Consider the following 20,183-nt stretch of genomic DNA (forward strand, 5'->3'; position numbering starts at 1 on the left):
TTCCTGACTCTCAGACAGACCAAAATGTGCCAAATTTATTCAGAGACTTGGACCTCTTAGAAATGTGGCCGCGCTTCACTCCGAGACACTTCTGTTTCAGACTGGTCTATGGAACGCTGGTCTACATAAATCTGCCCCCTCTTCTCTATTATATTATTACACCCGTGTTATGGAAGAATCCCGGAGAATAACGACACGAGAGACGGTGGTTTTTAGCAATAAGCAGAAGTGTCATAAAAAGAATGACTTTCTCTATTTTATTAAATGATGAGAGTTGTGGCTCTTAATTCAGGACCTGGGGGGTGTAAACTCCTGGTGACAGTCAATCTGACCGTCCAGCGATTGTCACAAAGGACAATTCTCATTGTAAGGTCCTGAGGTAAGAGCCACAACCCAGTGATCCAGAGGAAGGCGAAGAAAACCCCCGGAGATCTGTCTCTATGGGGAAAAATAATTCCTTCCTGACCCCATATGTGGCGATCGGAGATCACCCTGGATCAGATCGATCATCTGCCTACTGCATCTGGACATAAAGCAGAGTCTGGTTATAACATCCAATACAATGTGACACGTCTACATTACAATGTAACAAAAGGAATCCTCTCCGACAGTTGACAATCAATTATTACCAGGATGCCTAACGCTAAAGAGAGGATCCCGCCATTTCCTAAGGGTTCCACCAAATCTTAAGCCCTGCTCCTAGGAGCTTACAATCTAAAAGAAGGAACCCTCCAAATCTAAAAGGTGTTTTCCCACAAACAAAATTGTGTGATGTCTGATGGCTGGAGGTGCGAGCGCTAGGACCCCAGCGTTTACAGGAACGCAAGTCCCCGAGTCCCGTGTGTGAATGGAGCGATAGTTCACAGGAGTGACCACTGCTCCATTCACTGCCAAGAAAATGGACGAAGCTAAAACTGTCTCCCAAGTCCAGTACGGACACTCCAAATGGAGACATAGCCCTGCTCCCTGTCCTCTCACTGCAGAGTACGCCTTCCCGGCTATACTAATGTTAGGACAGACAATGGAGCAACTCGGAGGTCTCCGTCCGGTAGACAGTGAGTGGGGCGGTGGTCACGCATGTGCACTGACACTCCATGTACACAGGGGAAACATAGACCTACGTTCTAGTGATCACTGGGGTCCCAGTGCTCGCACTTCCAGCCATCAGATATCTATCACCCGTCCTGTAGGATAAGGGATGAATGTTGTTTATGGGAGAACACCTTTATTCTAACCTGATCTCTGTCTAGTGATGACGTCTTAATCTTCCCATGAGTTCTGGACTGTGTCTTATTCTTGAGATTGTGTCGTAGTCTTGAGATTGTGTCTTATTCTTGAGATTGTGTCTTATACTTGAGATTGTGTCTTAGTCTTGAGATTGTGTCTTAGTCTTGAGATTGTGTTTTATTCTTGAGATTGTGTCTTAATCTTGAGATTGTGTCTTATTCTTGAGATTGTGTTTTATTCTTGAGATTGTTTTATTCTTGAGATTGTGTCTTAATCTTGAGATTGTGTTTTAGTCTTGAGATTGTGTCCTAGTCTTGAGATTGTGTCTTATTCTTGAGATTGTGTCTTATTCTTGAGATTGTGTCTTAATCTTGAGATTGTGTCTTAATCTTGAGATTGTGTCCTAGTCTTGAGTTGTGTCTTATTCTTGAGATTGTGTCGTTCTTGAGATTGTGTCTTGTTCTTGAGATTGTGTACTAGTCTTGAGATTGTGTCTTAATCTTGAGATTGTGTCTTAATCTTGAGATTGTGTCTTAATCTTGAGATTGTGTCCTAGTCTTGAGTTGTGTCTTATTCTTGAGATTGTGTCGTTCTTGAGATTGTGTCTTGTTCTTGAGATTGTGTACTAGTCTTGAGATTGTGTCTTAATCTTGAGATTGTGTCTTGTTCTTGAGATTGTGTCTTAGTCTTGAGATTGTGTCTTAGTCTTGAGATTGTGTCTTAGTCTTGAGATTGTGTCTTAGTCTTGAGATTGTGTCTTAATCTTGAGATTGTGTCTTGTTCTTGAGATTGTGTCTTAATCTTGAGATTGTGTTTTATTCTTGAGATTTTGTCTTGTTCTTGAGATTGTGTCGTAATCTTGAGATTGTGTCTTATTCTTGAGATTGTGTCTTATTCTTGAGATTGTGTCTTACTCTTGAGAGTGTGTCTTATTCTTGAGATTATATCTTAGTCTTGAGATTGTGTTTTAATCTTGAGATTGTGTCTTATTCTTGAGATTGTGTCTTGTTCTTGAGATTGTGTCCTAGTCTTGAGATTGTGTCTTATTCTTGAGATTGTGTCTTATTCTAGAGATTGTGTCTTAATCTTGAGATTGTGTCTTAATCTTGAGATTGTGTCCTAGTCTTGAGATTGTGTTTTATTCTTGAGATTGTGTCGTTCTTGAGATTGTGTCTTGTTCTTGAGATTGTGTCCTAGTCTTGAGATTGTGTCTTAATCTTGAGATTGTGTCTTGTTCTTGAGATTGTGTCTTAATCTTGAGATTGTGTTTTATTCTTGAGATTGTGTCTTGTTCTTGAGATTGTGTCGTAATCTTGAGATTGTGTCTTATTCTTGAGATTGTGTCTTATTCTTGAGAGTGTGTCTTATTCTTGAGATTATGTCTTAGTCTTGAGATTGTGTTTTAATCTTGAGATTGTGTCTTATTCTTGAGATTGTGTCTTATTCTTGAGATTGTGTCTTAATCTTGAGATTCTGTGTTATTCTTGAGATTGCGTCTTAATCTTGAGATTGCGTTTTATTCTTGAGATTGTGTTTTATTCTTGAGATGGTATCTTAGTCTTGAGATTGTGTCCTAATCTTGAGATTGTGTTTTATTCTTGAGATTGTGTCTTAATTTTGAGATTGTGTCTTATTCTTGAGATTGTGTCTTAATCTTGAGATTGTGTCTTATTCTTGAGATTGTGTTTTATTCTTGAGATTGTATATTATTCTTGAGATTGTGTCTTAATCTTGAGATTGTGTTTTAGTCTTGAGATTGTGTCCTAGTTTTGAGATTGTGTCTTAATCTTGAGATTGTGTCTTATTCTTGAGATTGTGTCTTGTTCTTGAGATTGTGTCGTAGTCTTGAGATTGTGTCGTAGTCTTGAGATTGTGTCGTAGTCTTGAGATAGTGTCTTAATCTTGAGATTGTTTCTTATTCTTGAGATTGTGTCTTAGTCTTGAGATTGTGTCTTAGTCTTGAGATTGTGTCTTAGTCTTGAGATTGTGTCTTAGTCTTGAGATTGTGTTTTAGTCTTGAGATTGTGTCTTAATCTTGAGATTGTGTCTTATTCTTGAGATTGTGTTTTATTCTTGAGATTGTTTTATTCTTGAGATTGTGTCTTAATCTTGAGATTGTGTTTTAGTCTTGAGATTGTGTCCTAGTCTTGAGATTGTGTCTTATTCTTGAGATTGTGTCTTATTCTTGAGATTGTGTCTTAATCTTGAGATTGTGTCTTAATCTTGAGATTGTGTCCGTCTTGAGATTGTGTCTTATTCTTGAGATTGTGTCGTTCTTGAGATTGTGTCTTGTTCTTGAGATTGTGTCCTAGTCTTGAGATTGTGTCTTAATCTTGAGATTGTGTCTTAATCTTGAGATTGTGTCTTAATCTTGAGATTGTGTCCTAGTCTTGAGATTGTGTCTTATTCTTGAGATTGTGTCGTAATCTTGAGATTGTGTCTTATTCTTGAGATTGTGTCTTATTCTTGAGATTATGTCTTATTCTTGAGAGTGTGTCTTATTCTTGAGATTGTGTCTTATTCTTGAGATTGTGTCTTAGTCTTGAGATTGTGTCTTAGTCTTGAGATTGTGTTTTATTCTTGAGATTGTGTTTTATTCTTGAGATTGTGTCTTAATCTTGAGATTGTGTCTTAATCTTGAGATTGTGTCCTAGTCTTGAGATTGTGTCTTATTCTTGAGATTGTGTCATTCTTGAGATTGTGTCTTGTTCTTGAGATTGTGTCCTAGTCTTGAGATTGTGTCTTAATCTTGAGATTGTGTCATTCTTGAGATTGTGTCTTGTTCTTGAGATTGTGTCCTAGTCTTGAGATTGTGTCTTAATCTTGAGATTGTGTTTTATTCTTGAGATTGTGTCTTATTCTTGAGATTGTGTCTTGTTCTTGAGATTGTGTCCTAGTCTTGAGATTGTGTCTTAATCTTGAGATTGTTTTATTCTTGAGATTGTGTCTTGTTTTTGAGATTGTGTCGTAGTCTTGAGATTGTGTCTTGTTCTTGATATTGTCTTAATCTTGAGATTGTGTTTTATTCTTGAGATTGTGTCTTATTCTTGAGATTGTGTCTTATTCTTGAGATTGTGTCTTATTCTTGAGAGTGTGTCTTATTCTTGAGATTGTGTCTTATTCTTGAGATTGTGTCTTATTCTTGAGATTGTGTTTTATTCTTGAGATTGTGTTTTATTCTTGAGATTGTGTCTTAATCTTGAGATTGTGTTTTAGTCTTGAGATTGTGTCCTAGTCTTGAGATTGTGTCTTAGTCTTGAGATTGTGTCTTATTCTTGAGATTGTGTCTTAATCTTGAGATTGTGTCTTAATCTTGAGATTGTGTCCTAGTCTTGAGATTGTGTCTTATTCTTGAGATTGTGTCGTTCTTGAGATTGTGTCTTAATCTTGAGATTGTGTCCTAGTCTTGAGATTGTGTCTTATTCTTGAGATTGTGTCGTTCTTGAGATTGTGTCTTGTTCTTGAGATTGTGTCCTAGTCTTGAGATTGTGTCTTAATCTTGAGATTGTGTCTTGTTCTTGAGATTGTGTCTTGATCTTGAGATTGTGTTTTATTCTTGAGATTGTGTCTTGTTCTTGAGATTGTGTCGTAATCTTGAGATTGTGTCTTATTCTTGAGATTGTGTTTTATTCTTGAGATTGTGTCCTAGTCTTGAGATTGTGTCTTAATCTTGAGATTGTGTCATTCTTGAGATTGTGTCTTGTTCTTGAGATTGTGTCCTAGTCTTGAGATTGTGTCTTAATCTTGAGATTGTGTTTTATTCTTGAGATTGTGTCTTATTCTTGAGATTGTGTCTTGTTCTTGAGATTGTGTCCTAGTCTTGAGATTGTGTCTTAATCTTGAGATTGTTTTATTCTTGAGATTGTGTCTTGTTTTTGAGATTGTGTCGTAGTCTTGAGATTGTGTCTTGTTCTTGATATTGTCTTAATCTTGAGATTGTGTTTTATTCTTGAGATTGTGTCTTATTCTTGAGATTGTGTCTTATTCTTGAGATTGTGTCTTATTCTTGAGAGTGTGTCTTATTCTTGAGATTGTGTCTTATTCTTGAGATTGTGTCTTATTCTTGAGATTGTGTTTTATTCTTGAGATTGTGTTTTATTCTTGAGATTGTGTCTTAATCTTGAGATTGTGTTTTAGTCTTGAGATTGTGTCCTAGTCTTGAGATTGTGTCTTAGTCTTGAGATTGTGTCTTATTCTTGAGATTGTGTCTTAATCTTGAGATTGTGTCTTAATCTTGAGATTGTGTCCTAGTCTTGAGATTGTGTCTTATTCTTGAGATTGTGTCGTTCTTGAGATTGTGTCTTAATCTTGAGATTGTGTCCTAGTCTTGAGATTGTGTCTTATTCTTGAGATTGTGTCGTTCTTGAGATTGTGTCTTGTTCTTGAGATTGTGTCCTAGTCTTGAGATTGTGTCTTAATCTTGAGATTGTGTCTTGTTCTTGAGATTGTGTCTTGATCTTGAGATTGTGTTTTATTCTTGAGATTGTGTCTTGTTCTTGAGATTGTGTCGTAATCTTGAGATTGTGTCTTATTCTTGAGATTGTGTTTTATTCTTGAGATTGTGTCTTATTCTTGAGAGTGTGTCTTATTCTTGAGATTATGTCTTCGTCTTGAGATTGTGTCTTATTCTTGAGATTGTGTCTTATTCTAGAGATTGTGTCTTAATCTTGAGATTGTGTCTTAATCTTGAGATTGTGTCCTAGTCTTGAGATTGTGTCTTATTCTTGAGATTGTGTCGTTCTTGAGATTGTGTCTTGTTCTTGAGATTGTGTCCTAGTCTTGAGATTGTGTCTTAATCTTGAGATTGTGTCTTGTTCTTGAGATTGTGTCTTAATCTTGAGATTGTGTTTTATTCTTGAGATTGTGTCTTGTTCTTGAGATTGTGTCTTATTCTTGAGATTATGTCTTAGTCTTGAGATTGTGTTTTAATCTTGAGATTGTGTCTTATTCTTGAGATTATGTCTTAGTCTTGAGATTGTGTCTTAATCTTGAGATTGTGTCTTAATCTTGAGATTGTGTCTTATTCTTGAGATTGTGTCTTAATCTTGAGATTGTGTCTTATTCTTGAGATTGCCTCTTAATCTTGAGATTGCGTTTTATTCTTGAGATTGTGTTTTATTCTTGAGATGGTATCTTAGTCTTGAGATTGTGTCCTAATCTTGAGATTGTGTTTTATTCTTGAGATTGTGTCTTAATTTTGAGATTGTGTCTTATTCTTGAGATTGTGTCTTAATCTTGAGATTGTGTCTTATTCTTGAGATTGTGTTTTATTCTTGAGATTGTATATTATTCTTGAGATTGTGTCTTAATCTTGAGATTGTGTTTTAGTCTTGAGATTGTATATTATTCTTGAGATTGTGTCTTAATCTTGAGATTGTGTTTTAGTCTTGAGATTGTGTCTTAGTCTTGAGATTGTGTCTTAGTCTTGAGATTGTGTCTCAGTCTTGAGATTGTGTTTTAATCTTGAGATTGTGTTTTATTCTTGAGATTGTGTGTTGTTCTTGAGATTGTGTCCTAGTTTTGAGATTGTGTCTTAATCTTGAGATTGTGTTTTATTCTTGAGATTGTGTCTTATTCTTGAGATTGTGTCTTGTTCTTGAGATTGTGTCCTAGTCTTGAGATTGTGTCTTAATCTTGAGATTGTTTTATTCTTGAGATTGTGTCTTGTTTTTGAGATTGTGTCGTAGTCTTGAGATTGTGTCTTGTTCTTGATATTGTCTTAATCTTGAGATTGTGTTTTATTCTTGAGATTGTGTCTTATTCTTGAGATTGTGTCTTATTCTTGAGATTGTGTCTTATGCTTGAGAGTGTGTCTTATTCTTGAGATTGTGTCTTATTCTTGAGATTGTGTCTTATTCTTGAGATTGTGTTTTATTCTTGAGATTGTGTTTTATTCTTGAGATTGTGTCTTAATCTTGAGATTGTGTTTTAGTCTTGAGATTGTGTCCTAGTCTTGAGATTGTGTCTTAGTCTTGAGATTGTGTCTTATTCTTGAGATTGTGTCTTAATCTTGAGATTGTGTCTTAATCTTGAGATTGTGTCCTAGTCTTGAGATTGTGTCTTATTCTTGAGATTGTGTCGTTCTTGAGATTGTGTCTTAATCTTGAGATTGTGTCCTAGTCTTGAGATTGTGTCTTATTCTTGAGATTGTGTCGTTCTTGAGATTGTGTCTTGTTCTTGAGATTGTGTCCTAGTCTTGAGATTGTGTCTTAATCTTGAGATTGTGTCTTGATCTTGAGATTGTGTTTTATTCTTGAGATTGTGTCTTGTTCTTGAGATTGTGTCGTAATCTTGAGATTGTGTCTTATTCTTGAGATTGTGTTTTATTCTTGAGATTGTGTCTTATTCTTGAGAGTGTGTCTTATTCTTGAGATTATGTCTTCGTCTTGAGATTGTGTCTTATTCTTGAGATTGTGTCTTATTCTAGAGATTGTGTCTTAATCTTGAGATTGTGTCTTAATCTTGAGATTGTGTCCTAGTCTTGAGATTGTGTCTTATTCTTGAGATTGTGTCGTTCTTGAGATTGTGTCTTGTTCTTGAGATTGTGTCCTAGTCTTGAGATTGTGTCTTAATCTTGAGATTGTGTCTTGTTCTTGAGATTGTGTCTTAATCTTGAGATTGTGTTTTATTCTTGAGATTGTGTCTTGTTCTTGAGATTGTGTCGTAATCTTGAGATTGTGTCTTATTCTTGAGATTGTGTCTTATTCTTGAGATTGTGTCTTATTCTTGAGAGTGTGTCTTATTCTTGAGATTATGTCTTAGTCTTGAGATTGTGTTTTAATCTTGAGATTGTGTTTTATTCTTGAGATTATGTCTTAGTCTTGAGATTGTGTCTTAATCTTGAGATTGTGTCTTAATCTTGAGATTGTGTCTTATTCTTGAGATTGTGTCTTAATCTTGAGATTGTGTCTTATTCTTGAGATTGCGTCTTAATCTTGAGATTGCGTTTTATTCTTGAGATTGTGTTTTATTCTTGAGATGGTATCTTAGTCTTGAGATTGTGTCCTAATCTTGAGATTGTGTTTTATTCTTGAGATTGTGTCTTAATTTTGAGATTGTGTCTTATTCTTGAGATTGTGTCTTAATCTTGAGATTGTGTCTTATTCTTGAGATTGTGTTTTATTCTTGAGATTGTATATTATTCTTGAGATTGTGTCTTAATCTTGAGATTGTGTTTTAGTCTTGAGATTGTGTCTTAGTCTTGAGATTGTGTCTTAGTCTTGAGATTGTGTCTCAGTCTTGAGATTGTGTTTTAATCTTGAGATTGTGTTTTATTCTTGAGATTGTGTGTTGTTCTTGAGATTGTGTCCTAGTTTTGAGATTGTGTCTTAATCTTGAGATTGTGTCTTATTCTTGAGATTGTGTCTTATTCTTGAGATTGTGTCTTGTTCTTGAGATTGTGTCGTAGTCTTGAGATTGTGTCGTAGTCTTGAGATAGTGTCTTAATCTTGAGATTGTTTCTTATTCTTGAGATTGTGTCTTGTTCTTGAGATTGTGTCCTAGTCTTGAGATTGTGTCTTGTTTTTGAGATTGTGTCGTAGTCTTGAGATTGTGTCTTATTCTTGAGATTGTGCCTTGTTTTTGAGATTGTGTCTTATTCTTGAGATTGTGCCTTGTTCTTGAGATTGTGTCGTAGTCTTGAGATTGTGTCTTAATCTTGAGATTGTGTCTTAATCTTGAGATCGTGTCTTAATCTTGAGATCGTGTCTTAATCTTGAGATCGTGTCTTAATCTTGAGATTGTGTCTTAGTCTTGAGATTGTGTCTTAGTCTTGAGATTGTGTCTTAGTCTTGAGATTGTGTCTTAGTCTTGAGATTGTGTTTTAGTCGTGAGATTGTGTCTTAATCTTGAGTTGATGTCTTTGTGTCTTTTGATTTGATGAGATTTTCTGTTCTAGAAGAAAAGAAAAAAACACAATTCAGATTAATGTTCACTACAATCCCCCAGTGAACATATTAGCCAAAATACATATCCCCCAGTATACATATCACCCAGTATACATATCACCCAGTATATATATATCACCCAGTATACATATCACCCAGTATTAGAGATGAGCGAACCGGGACAACCGAACCCGGTTTCGGTCCGAACATCAGGAAAAGTTCGGTTCGCAGCGAATCCGAACTTCACCGGGTTCGGCCGAACCCGTTTTGACTGAACTCGGTCAAAAATATTATACAAATCGGCAGCCACTTGTCTTTATCAATCACTGATAGAGAAAAGAGGCTGCTGATTAAAAATAAAATAAAAAGCATTTCATACGTACCCGGTCGTTGTCTTGGTGACGAGTCCGTCTTCTTCCTCCAGTCTGACCTTCTTTTCTGACGCGGCAGCCTGTGATTGGCTGCAGAGACTTCTGCAGCCTGTGATTGGCTGCAGAGGCCTCTGCAGCCTGTGATTGGCTGCAGCGGTCACATGGGCTGTAACGTCACCCAGGAATGTCGGGCCGGATGTCGAGAGGGACGCGTCACCAAGGCAACGGCCAGGAGACCGGACTGGAGGAGGCAGAAAGTTCTCGGTAAGTATGAACGTCTTTTTTTTTTGACAGGTTACTCTATATTGTGATCGGTAGTCACTGTCCAGGGTGCTCTTACCATTACGTAGTATCTGAAGAGAGAAAAACGTACACAGCGCCACATGGTGCAAGATAAACCTTAAAGGATAGGGTACTGACAAGTAAAGATAGGTGATAGTGCTCACCATAAAAGCTAGTACTGGCAGGTACAGCTTAATGTAAAGGTCCGTTAGATGAAGCCAGGTTGCAGCTTTCCGTATCCAGGTACCGGCATCAATGTCATTGAGCCGCAGGAGAGTAAGGGTAGTATATTTCAGTGAAATATATATAAAAAACTGGATATTTATTGGAGAGCGCTACTTGATATGAAGAAAAGGCAGATGAGTAATCATGAGTTGATTTATTATGCAACGCGTTTCAACGCAGGACATGCGTCTTCGTCAGGCAAAGAAATCGGTATAACCGAGCAGCACAGTGTACAGTTTAAATACACAAAGGAAGATGGGGAGGGGTTAAAAAAACCGCCAAAAAACGCATAGTGATCAAGAAAGTAAATAAGACCAGGTGTGTCTGACAGCATTAGGTACCTATTCACAATTAAAAAACATTGGATGCGTTTAAAAAAGTACATACATAGGGGTATATATGGATCAACAGCAGTGACAGCAGAGATAGAAACATAAAAACAGTCCCAACAAAGTGGAACAGAGTATTTAAGGAACAGATGATGAGCGGATGTAGAAGACAAAACGGGGAGGGTAGTAGACCAGATGACATTTCAGAGCCTGAGGGGATTAGTACAATTAAGAGGCTTACCGCAGTTCAGAAGAGGCAATAAAAGGATGAACAGACAAATGAGAACACGATCGGCGAAGAACACCGAAGTGCAGAGAGATAAGGCAGCAGTAAACAAATGCCGGCATCAACGTAGTCAAGACGACCACAGTAGCTACGGTGGCCGCAAAGGGGAAAAAAAGGTAAAAGGCAAAGGGACAGCACAGACAGAGGATGTATCGCTACATGGAGAGGGGTAAGATAAAAAGGGATTATTACATTGTGATCATATTTTTTTGGGGGAATACAGAGGAAACAATGGTAAAGGGTAGTAAAATAGTTACAATAATAAGATTATTGGTCCGATAAGAAAATTTTTTTTTTTAAATAAAAGGGAAAATGGAGAAATAAGTTCATTCAGAGAAAGTGAATATGAAGGAAATATGAAATAAAGCATATATATATAAATATAAATATATTAATAAATACATATAAATAATAAATATAGAAAGATCATATAAGATTTGACATCTTGATGTATTAATATAAAAATAGATACATAAATGTAATACATAACTTGGTCAAAAGTAGCACAAATATAATACGGATAGGCTAATAGCAATCAGTCCAATGCAGATTCTGAAATATCATTAAGACCGCAAGGCTGCAGACACGACAACTTAAAAATCCAATAATTCTCCCTTTGTTTAAGTCTATTGTACCTATCGTTATCACTAACCGGAATAACTTCAATGGGGGTGACACAAATATTACTAAAGTCCCTATTATGAACAGTTAGGAAGTGTCGTGAAACACTATGTTTTAAAAAACCGGTTTTCACATTGAATCTATGCTTGTTGATTCTGCACCGCAGTTGTTGGGTTGTTCTCCCCACGTATTGCAGGTTGCAGGAGCATTTCAGGAGATAAATGACGTAACTATTACTGCAGTTGATAAACGTTTTGATAGGAAAAGATTTGTTTGTGACGGCTGAAGTAAAGGACGTGTAGCCATGGGTGATGTTACTACAGCACAAGCATCTCTGGTGGCCACATCTATAGGAACCAACAACAGGGGGAAAGGGGTTAGAATTTTTTACAGATATTTGTTTCAGTCTACTGGGTGCTATAATATGGCGTATAGTCCCCGATCTTCTATAGGTTATTTTAGGTTTATCTGGTAAAATTTCTTTGAGATAAGGGTCACTTTTGAGTATGTGCCAATGTTTATTTAAGATTTTAGTACATACATTACTGCCACAATTAAACTAGGTGATGAAGTTATGATTAAAATGACTAGCAGAGGCAGATGCCGTTTTATTATCATTTGATGAAATACACAAATCTTGTGTCAGCAGACTGGCCTTGGACATGGCACCTTGGATGAGACTAACGGGATAATGCTTATCTTTAAAACGTTTTTTTAGGATATTATTATTTGAATTTCCCATTCTCTGAGCAGTTCTTCCTAATACGTCTGAATTGTCCAAACGGTATATTTATTAGCCATGAAGGATGATGTGCACTTTTAAAATCAAGGTACCTGTTCACGTCCACGGATTTAAAATGCGTTCGTGTATTAAAAATACCCTTGTTATCCTTATTGATGGTAAGATCCAGAAAGTCTATTGAGGTGGTGGAAAAATTGTGTGTGAAGGTAAGACCATAATCATTCTGATTTAAAAAATTAATAAAAGCAGTAGCATTAGTAGCATCACCCTTCCAAATAAAAAATAAATCATCTATGTAACGGCGGTAAAAGATAATATTGTCACTAAAAGAATGGGAGTCACCAAAAATGTGGGCGTCCTCAAACTGTCCCATGTAGAGGTTGGCATAAGATGGTGCAAATCGAGACCCCATTGCACAACCTCTAATTTGCCTGTAGATTTGGGAATTGAATGAAAAAATGTTGTGTTGTAAAATGAAATCAATACAGTCTAAAAGAAAAAAAGATTGGGAACGAGGTATGTGTAAGTCAGATGTTAAAACGGTTTCTATAGACAGCAGGCCCTTGTCATGTGGAATATTTGTATAAAGTGCTGATACATCAGCTGTTAAAAAATTGTAATCTATAGAGAGATGTGTTTTGTTCAAAATGGTTAGATCCCTAATTAATTGTGTTGAGTCTTTGAGGTAAGAGTGGAGTTTCAAAACTTTGGGCTGGAGGTGTAAGTCAATAAAATGAGATAAGTTACTTGTGAGAGAGCCTATACCAGATATGATAGGACGACCAGGAGGATTGATGTGGGATTTGTGGATTTTGGGAAGGTGATAGAGGAAAGGTAAATTTGGATGAGATATATTTAAAAAATTATATTCTTTTTTGGATAGAAGACACTCATCATGACCACGTTCAATAAGACGTTTGTATTCAATAATATAGGAGGAGAGAGGATTGCTAGACATTATTTCATAGAAGGAGTCATCCGACAATAATCTTATGGCCTCATTAATATAGTCGATCCGGTCTTGTATGACTATGCCACCTCCTTTGTCTGCTGACCGGATAATTATGGATTCATTTTGGGACAAGGTTTACCCTTTACCATTGTTTCCTCTGTATTCCCCCAAAAAAATATGATCACAATGTAATAATCCTTTTTTATCTTACCCCTCTCCATGTAGCGATACATCCTCTGTCTTTGCTGTCCCTTTGCCTTTTAACCTTTTTTTCCCCTTTGCGGCCAGCGTAGCTACTGTGGTCGTCTTGACTACGTTGATGCCGGCATTTGTTTACTGCTGCCTTATCTCTCTGCACTTCGGTGTTCTTCGCCGATCGTGTTCTCATTTGTCTGTTCATCCTTTTATTGCCTCTTCTGAACTGCGGTAAGCCTCTTAATTGTACTAATCCCCTCAGGCTCTGAAATGTCATCTGGTCTACTACCCTCCCCGTTTTGTCTTCTACATCCGTTCATCATCTGTTCCTTAAATACTCTGTTCCACTTTGTTGGGACTGTTTTTATGTTTCTATCTCTGCTGTCACTGCTGTTGATCCATATATACCCCTATGTATGTACTTTTTTAAACGCATCCAATGTTTTTTAATTGTGAATAGGTACCTAATGCTGTCAGACACACCTGGTCTTATTTACTTTCTTAATTACTATGTGTTTTTTGGCGGTTTTTTTAACCCCTCCCCATCTTCCTTTGTGTATTTAAACTGTACACTGTGCTGCTCTGTTATACCGATTTCTTTGCCTGACGAAGACGCATGTCCTGCGTTGAAACGCGTTGCATAATAAATCAACTCATGATTACCGATCTGCCTTTTCTTCATATCAAGTAGCGCTCTCCAATAAATATCCAGTTTTTTATATATATATTTCACTGAAATATACTACCCTTACCATTACGTAGCTCTCAGTCTGTTACCTCTCCTCCACTCCTGTCCTCAATAACACCTTCACATGATTGGCAAGTCACCACCCCGAACAAGATCCGCACGCTCATCTCCTGAAATACTCTGTGCTGCTGTGAACTCTGCTCTTACCATTACGTGGTGACTTGCCAATCATGTGAAGGTGTTATTGGGAGTGGAGGAGAGGTAACAGACTGAGAGCTACGTAATGGTAAGAGCAGAGTTCACAGCAGCACTGAATCTGCACGCTCATCTCCTGAAATACTCTGTGCTGCCTTAAACTCTGTGGACAGGTCAGGATCCTGTTTCTTTTAAATGCTGCACTGTAGCGCAGCCTTATATAGTGGATCGAGCGGGTTCCCCAGCAGCATTTAAAAGAAACAGGATCCTGACCTGTCCACAGAGTTTAAGGCAGCGCAGCACAGAGTATTTCAGGAGAGGAGCGTGTGATTGGCTGCAGAGGCCGCTGCAGCCTGTGATTGGCTGCAGAAGTGGTCACGTGGGATGTAGCGTCATCCCTGGAGGCCGGTCTTCTGACGTCATCCTGACGTGCGTGACCGCCACTACAGCCTGTGATTAGCTGCAGCGGCGACATGGATGAAACGTCATCGCTGGAGGCCGGACAGGAGGAATGTAAGTATGAACGTATTTATTTAATTTTTTTATTACATTAAAATTTTATTTTCCGTGCGCCGAGCCATGGTACTGCCCAGGGTGCTGAAAGAGTTACCGCCGATCAGTGCAGCCCATTAACTCTTTCAGCACCCTGGACAGTAGCATGCTCGGTGCACGGAAATTACAGGCTCGGTCAGAACTAGTTCGGTCCGAATCGAACTTTTTCGTGAAATTCGGCGAACTAGCCGAACCTAACTTTTCATAAGTTCGCTCATCTCTACCCAGTATACATATCACCCAGTATACATATCACCCAGTATACATATCATCCAGTATACATATCACCCAGTATACATATCACCCAGTATACATATCACCCAGTATACATATCCCCCAGTATACATATATATCATCCAGTGTACATATAACCCAGTGTACATATCACCCAGTATACATATCATCCAGTAACATATCATCCAATGTACATATCATCCAGTATACATATCATCCAATGTACATATCATCCAGTATACATATCATCCAGTGTACATATCATCCAGTGTACATATATATCATCCAGTATACATATCACCCAGTGTACATATCACCCAGTATACATATCATCCAGTAACATATCATCCAGTATATATATCATCCAGTATACATATCATCCAGTGTACATATCATCCAGTAACATATCATCCAGTATACATATCATCCAGTGTACATATCATGCAGTAACATATCATCCAGTATACATATCATCCAGTATATATATCATCCAGTGTACATATCATCCAGTAACATATCATCCAGTATATATATCACCCAGTATACATATCATCCAGTGTACATATCACCCAGTATACATATCCCCCAGTATACATATATATCATCCAGTATAGATATCATCCAGTATACATATCATCCAGTATACATATCACCCAGTATACATATCCCCCAGTATACATATATATCATCCAGTGTACATATAACCCAGTGTACATATCACCCAGTAACATATCATCCAATGTACATATCATCCAGTATACATATCACCCAGTATACATATCATCCACTATACATATCACCCAGTATATATATCACCCAGTATACATATCATCCAGTGTACATATCCCCCAGTATACATATCACCCAGTATACATATCATCCAGTATACATATCCCCCAGTATACATATCCCCAGTATACATATCACCCAGTATACATATCACCCAGTATACATATCATCCAGTATACATATCACCCAGTATACATATCACCCAGTATACATATCCCCCAATATACATATCATCCAGTGTACATATCACCCAGAATACATATCATCCAGTATACATATCCCCCAGTATACATATCACCAGGTATACATATCACCCAGTATACATATCACCCAGTATACATATCACCCAGTATACATATCACCCAGTATACATATCATCCAGTATACCTATCACCCAGTATACATATCACCCAGTATACATATCACCCAGTATACATATCACCCAGTATACATATCACCCAGTATACATATCACCCAGTATACATATCATCCAGTATACATATCACCCAGTATACATATCACCCAGTATACATATCATTCAGTATACATATCACCCAGTATACATATCATCCAGTATACATATCAGGCAGTATACATATCACCCAGTGTACATATCCTCCAGTGTACATATCATCCAGTGTACATATAACCCAGTGTACATATCACCCAGTATACATATCATCCAGTAACATATCATCCAATGTACATATGACCCAGTATACATATCATCCACTATACATATCATCCAGTGTACTTATCACCCAGAATACTTATCACCCAGTATATATATCACCCAGTATACATATCCCCCAGTATACATATCATCCAGTGTACATATCACCCAGTATACATATCACCCAGTATACATATCCCCCAGTATACATATCATCCAGTGTACATATCACCCAGTATACATATCACCCAGTATACATATCCCCCAGTATACATATCCCCCAGTATACATATCCCCCAGTATACATATCACCCAGTATACATATCATCCAGTGTACATATCATCCAGTGTACATATCACCCAGAATACATATGTAATTACAGATATACACAATAATAGACATGAATAATCCAGTGAGGGAAACTTATCAAATGTTCTACGCCACTTTTATGTCGTATAAAAAGTCACATTATGGTGCACGCCATATTTGCGCCATAGTTGCAGCTTTTCACAGATTTCACAACTTTTATAAGTGACAAGAAAAGTAAGCGGGGTTTCACAGCGGGAGAGGGAGAGCGGGAGCGAGACCCCTCATAGACCAAAATATTTAGCATCACTTATGACAGAAATTGGAACAAAATATGGAGCAAATCTACTCCTTCTCATAGCAGACGTAGATATCAACCAATACTCCGGGACTGGAAGATGAAATGCCGGTCATATGGTCATAGAGAAAGTTCAGATCCTGGAATCTCCTCAGCACGGACATATGTCAGCTGATAAATGTCGGGTGTATAACTTCCCTACATACCTGGAGGACTTCTCTTCCTTTCTTGGTGCTGGTCACGTGGAGAGCTCTCCTCAGGTCTTCAGTCTCTTCATGTAAAAATGAGCCGTCCAAAAGTCTATGGTCTTCATACACCAAGTACATAATTGTGATGTCATGGAATGTTCAGATGTCATGTGATCTTGTGATGTAATGGAATGCTCAGGTGTCATGTGATCTCCTGATGTCATGGAATGATCAGGTGTCATGTGACCTGGTGATGTCATGGAATGTTCAGGTGTCATGTGATCTCGTGATGTCATGGAATGTTCAGGTGTCATGTGATCTTGTGATGTCATGGAATGTTCAGCTGTCATGTGATCTTGTGATGTCATGGAATGTTCAGGTGTCATGTGGTCTTGTAATGTCTTTTGGTGTCAAGGATGCCATTGTTAAATATTAATAAAGTTTCCAATATTTAAACGAATGTCATCCATTTTGTTGGTGGGATTTCATTCTGTGTTATGTTATGTAAATTCTTAAAGGGTAACTAAACTTCCGACAAGCTTCTGACATGTCGTAGTGACATTTCAGAAGTTTTGATTGGAGGGGGTCCGAGCACTGAGACCCCCATCAATCGCTAAAACTAAGCGGCAGAAGTGCTCGGCTTTTTCCGGAAATCAGTGTATCTGAGTGCCGACTCAATAGAAAGTCTATGAACCCGTACTCCGATACATCGGCTTTCTGGAAAAAGATGAACAGAAACTAAACTGCTCAGCGCTCACAGGAGCTCTTCTGTCGCTTCGTTTTAGCGATTGGTGGGGGTCTCAGTGCTTGGATCCCCTCCAATTAAAACTTCTGACATGTCACAATGACGTGTCAGAAGTTTGTGGAACGTTTAGTTACCCTTTACTGATTTGTATGGGTGCTCGCCCTAATGAGAAACTGTCATGTTTTGTCATTTTAAACCACATTCCTCCCCTTGTTCCTGGCATCCCCTTGATTCCAGCACTGTAATTTTTTATTTTATGGCCCTCCCGTTGCCCCGCTACATCCCCCGCTCCGCGCCTACTATGGTAATTTTGAGTAAAGGTACAGAGAGTACTAAAGGTACTGCCACACAGCCACCCGTAGATAATGCCACAGTGCCCTCTATAGATACTGTCAGAGAGCCACCTAAACACTATATCCACAGCGGCCCCTCTGTCTAGGCTTCTCCTCACCTCTAATAAAAACACTATATCCACAGTGGCCCGTCTGTCTAGGCTTCTACTCACCTCTCATATAAACACTATATCCACAGCGGCCCCTCTGTCTAGGCTTTTACTCACCTCTCATACAATAATTTTATCCACAGCGGCCCCTCTCTCTAGGCTTCTCCTCACCTCATATAATCATTATATCCACAGCGGCCCCTCTGTCTAGACTTCTACTCACCTCTCATATAAACATTATATCCACAGCGGCCCCTCTGTCTAGACTTCTACTCACCTCTCATATAAACACTATATCCACAGCGCCCCCTCTGTCTAGGCTTCTCCTCACCTCTCATGTAAACACTATATCCGCAGTGGCCCTTCTGTCTAGGCTTCTGCTCACCTCTCATATACACCCTATATCCACAGTGACCCCTCTGTCTAGGCTTCTGCTCACCTCTCATATACACCCTTTATCCATAGCGACCCCTCTGTCTATATATCCACAGCGACCCCTCTGTCTATATATCCACAGCGGCCCCTCTGTCTAGGTTTCTACTCACCTCTCATATAAACACTATATCCACAGCGGCCCCTCTGTCTAGGCTTCTACTCTCCTTTCATATAAACACTATATCCACAGCGGCCCCTCTGTCTAGGCTTCTCACCTCTCATACAATCATTTTATCCACAGCGGCCCCTCTGTCTAGGCTTCTCCTCACCTCTCATATAAACATTATATCCACGGCTGCCCCACTGTCTAGGCTTCTACTCACCTCTCATATAATCCCTATATACACAGCGGCCCCTCTGTCTAGACTTCTGCTCACCTCTCATATAAACACTATATCCACAGCAGCCCCTCTGTCTAGGCTTCTCCTCACCTCTCATATAAACACTATATCCACAGCGGCCCCTCTGTCTAGACTTCTGCTCACCTCTCATATAAACACTATATCCACAGCGGGCCCTCTGTCTAGGCTTCTACTCACCTCTCATATAAACACTATATCCACAGCGGCCCCTCTGTCTAGGCTTCTGCTCACCTCTCATATAATCATTATATACACAGCGACCTCTCTGTCCAGACTTCTCCTCACCTCTCATATAAACACTATATCCACAGCGGCCCCTCTGTCTAGGCTTCTCCTCACCTCTCATATAAACACTATATCCACAGGGGCCCCTCTGTCTAGGCTTCTGCTCACCTCTTATATAATCACTATATCCACAGCGGCCCCTCTGTCTAGGCTTCTACTCACCTCTCATATAAACACTATATCCACAGCGGCCTCACTGTCTAGGCTTCTCCTCACCTCTCATATAAACACTATATCCACAGCGGCCCCTCTCTCTAGACTTCTGCTCACCTCTCATATAAACTCTATATCCACAGCGGCCCCTCTGTCTAGACTTCTGCTCACCTCTCATAAAAAAACACTTTATTCACAGCGGCCCCTCTGTCTAGGCTTCTCCTCACCTCTCATATAAACACTATATCCACAGCGGCCCCTCTGTCTAGGCTTCTACTCACCTCTCATATAAACACTATATCCACAGCGGCCCCTCTGTCTAGGCTTCTACTCACCTCTCATATAAACACTATATCCACAGCGGCCCCTCTGTCTAGGCTTCTGCTCACCTCTCATATAATCATTATATACACAGCGACCTCTCTGTCCAGACTTCTCCTCACCTCTCATATCAACACTATATCCACAGCGGCCCCTCTGTCTAGGCTTCTCCTCACCTCTCATATAAACACTATATCCACAGCGGCCCCTCTGTCTAGGCTTCTACTCACCTCTCATATAAACACTATATCCACAGCGGCCCCTCTGTCTAGGCTTCTTCTCACCTCTCATATAAACACTATATCCACAGCGGCCCCTCTGTCTAGGCTTCTGCTCACCTCTCATATAATCATTATATACACAGCGACCTCTCTGTCCAGACTTCTCCTCACCTCTCATA

At 38.8% G+C, this 20,183-nt stretch overlaps 1 long non-coding RNA gene across 1 annotated transcript; it reads right to left on the minus strand.

Annotated features, from left to right (window-relative positions):
- Window positions 1–209: 209 nt before the first annotated feature.
- On the minus strand, window positions 210–17,126 carry LOC142741969 (uncharacterized). Its single transcript, XR_012881253.1, has 2 exons — window positions 17,059–17,126; window positions 210–9,120 (listed from the first exon to the last, which is right to left on the minus strand). It is a non-coding gene; the product is annotated as an uncharacterized LOC142741969 (long non-coding RNA).
- Window positions 17,127–20,183: the final 3,057 nt, after the last annotated feature.

The sequence above is a fragment of the Rhinoderma darwinii genome, chromosome 2 (assembly GCF_050947455.1).
Source record: "Rhinoderma darwinii isolate aRhiDar2 chromosome 2, aRhiDar2.hap1, whole genome shotgun sequence".
Classification (NCBI taxonomy): domain Eukaryota; kingdom Metazoa; phylum Chordata; class Amphibia; order Anura; family Rhinodermatidae; genus Rhinoderma; species Rhinoderma darwinii.